The sequence below is a fragment of the Otolemur garnettii genome, unplaced genomic scaffold, assembly GCF_000181295.1.
Source record: "Otolemur garnettii isolate 467f Iridium unplaced genomic scaffold, OtoGar3 scaffold00239, whole genome shotgun sequence".
Taxonomy (NCBI): Eukaryota; Metazoa; Chordata; class Mammalia; order Primates; family Galagidae; genus Otolemur; species Otolemur garnettii.
In genome coordinates, this window is record NW_003852634.1 from 154,764 (window position 1) to 157,127 (window position 2,364).

Consider the following 2,364-nt stretch of genomic DNA (forward strand, 5'->3'; position numbering starts at 1 on the left):
TAGTAGTGGCAGTAGTGAACAGAGCCAGCCACCAGTGGGGGATGACAGAGCTGCACTCCTCTGAACATATCCGAGGTATAACCTGCATACATGTACACTTAAACTGCCTCTAGATAAGAAATTTCTAAGGGCAACTCCCCTATATTTTTGAAGAAAAAATTTCTTCTATCTGAGGAAGTTTTATTGTGAAGAAAAAAATTCTGGAATTGGAAAGTCAATCTTGACTAATCAACCTAAACAGCCTAAGTCAATGCTGACTAGTTATCTGTGGAATAAAAGATGAATCAGGCTGATCAGTCTCAAATCAAATCTTGTATGAATAAAATATGCATTGGGAAGTATAGAGGTCATCTTCTAAGGGAAATATTCTGAGGGTTTGGCAGCATAAATCCATCAATAGGTTTATAATAGAGTATTGTAGAATCAGACTCCACTATGGCCAAAGTAAAAGACATCCGCAAAGCTGAATCACCTTGCAATTTTCCCTTGTCCTGTTATGGCTCAAGGAAGCAGTGATAGAGGTTGGCACCACAGTCTGTAACTATTCCTCTTCTATCTCAGGGCCCACAAGGCAGATGAGCTAGAGCTTTGGTAATCTCACACAGTTCACTTCATGCCAACTTTTACTCTCTATGAGGTTCAGGTAAACCAGGAATGCTACATAAACTTGGGTGACATCTCCTATAGGTAATTCCATCATTTCTAAATATTTAGGGTGGAACCCATCTAGGCCTCTTTGGGGACTCACCAGTGAGCACTGCTACCACCATGAATGCCACCCAGCCCCAGCCCACTGCAGCCAGGGACTGGCTCAGAATCACCACCTTCTTCCATGCTGGCTGGTGTGGCTCCCCTATTTATTTATTTTTGAGGCAGTCTTAATCTGTGGCCCTGGCTAGAGTGCAGTGGCATCATCTCATAGCTAACTGCAACTCCTGGGAACAATTGTCTTGCCTTAGTCTTCTGAAAAGCTGATATTACAGGCATGTGGCTACACACCTGTCTATTTTTTTTCTATTTTTAGTAGAGATGGGGTCTTGCTCTTGCTCAGGCTGATCTCCAACACCTGAGCTCAAGTAATTCTCCTACCTCAGCCTCCCAGAGTGCTAGGTTTACAGGCATGAGCCACTGTGCCTAGCCTTTTCTCTTTTTAAAAAAATTTTTAAAAGCCAAGAAACTGTTTTGTTTGTTTGTTTTTTGTCTGTTATAGGATGGGTCCCTTGAGCTTCAGGATATTGGTAAGGGCCAAAACTAAGGGGCGTGGAGAATTTTTGTCCCTGTACACATACAAAGAGAAAATCTGCCTACCTAGTCCATTGAGGAAGAGTCTGACATGCAATACAGAAGACTTTTCCATTTCTATCCATGAAACCACCATGCTAAGCTCATAATATATCCCAGAATGTGGGGATCATGGATGACTAGGAGACTTGGAGCATGGGGGAAAGTTTTAAAGTTGCAGACTTCAATTGTTTTGGGCTTTCCTTCACCCCCGGTTCTCTCTCTGTTTCAGGAGCTTATGTTTTTGTTTTTGTTTTTTTGAGACAGAGCCTCAAGCTTTCCCCCTTGTAGAGTGCTATGGCATCACAGCTCATAGCAACCTCCCACTCCTGGGCTCAAGAGAGTCTCCTGCCTCTGCCTCTCAAGTATCTGGGACCACAGGCGCCTGCCACAATGCCAGGCTATTTTTTGGTTGCAGCTGTCATTGTTGTTTTTGGCGGGCCCGGGCTGGATTCGAACCTACCACCCTAGGTGTATGTGGCTGGCGCCTTAGCTGCTTGAGCCACAGGCACCAAGACTGGGAGCTCATGTTTTAATATATAATTTGTGCTATTTTTCTCCTTATGAGTCTATGTTTGTTGAGTTGGAGCTATACAATTTGACCTCATGCTTAATCTTCAGGGTGATTTCTTTTTTCTACTATACCATATGTATTGTAAACCCCATAAAACAGTCTTCAAAGCATGAAATAGAAAGGAAAGCATGTTTCTCAGTTAAATAGACAATCAGACAAAGTAGGGTTTTGGCCTAGGGATCCAGGTTCTACCCTGAGGTCTGTAGCTGCTGCTCTCCTTTCCCTTAATGATATGGTCCTCATTACACAGACCATACTAGATATGACAGTAGCTTGAAGGAAGGAGAGACTTGATACAAGAAGACTGAATTAAGAGCCTACTTTAATAATCTAGATGGAAATAATAATAAAACTGGTACAACATATATTTAGCACTCACTGTACACAAGCATAGCTTTATTCTGTAAGAGTACTGTACACAGATACTTACAGGCATAATTCTAAGCATGTTACTCATATTAACCCATTTAATTATCAGATCAACCCTATGAGATAGATTTTGCTGTTGT

General features: G+C 42.0%; 1 pseudogene; it reads right to left on the reverse strand.

Moving 5' to 3' along the window:
- Positions 1–347: 347 nt before the first annotated feature.
- LOC100958780 lies at positions 348–837 on the reverse strand (annotated as a pseudogene).
- Between the last annotated feature and the right edge of the window lie 1,527 nt (positions 838–2,364).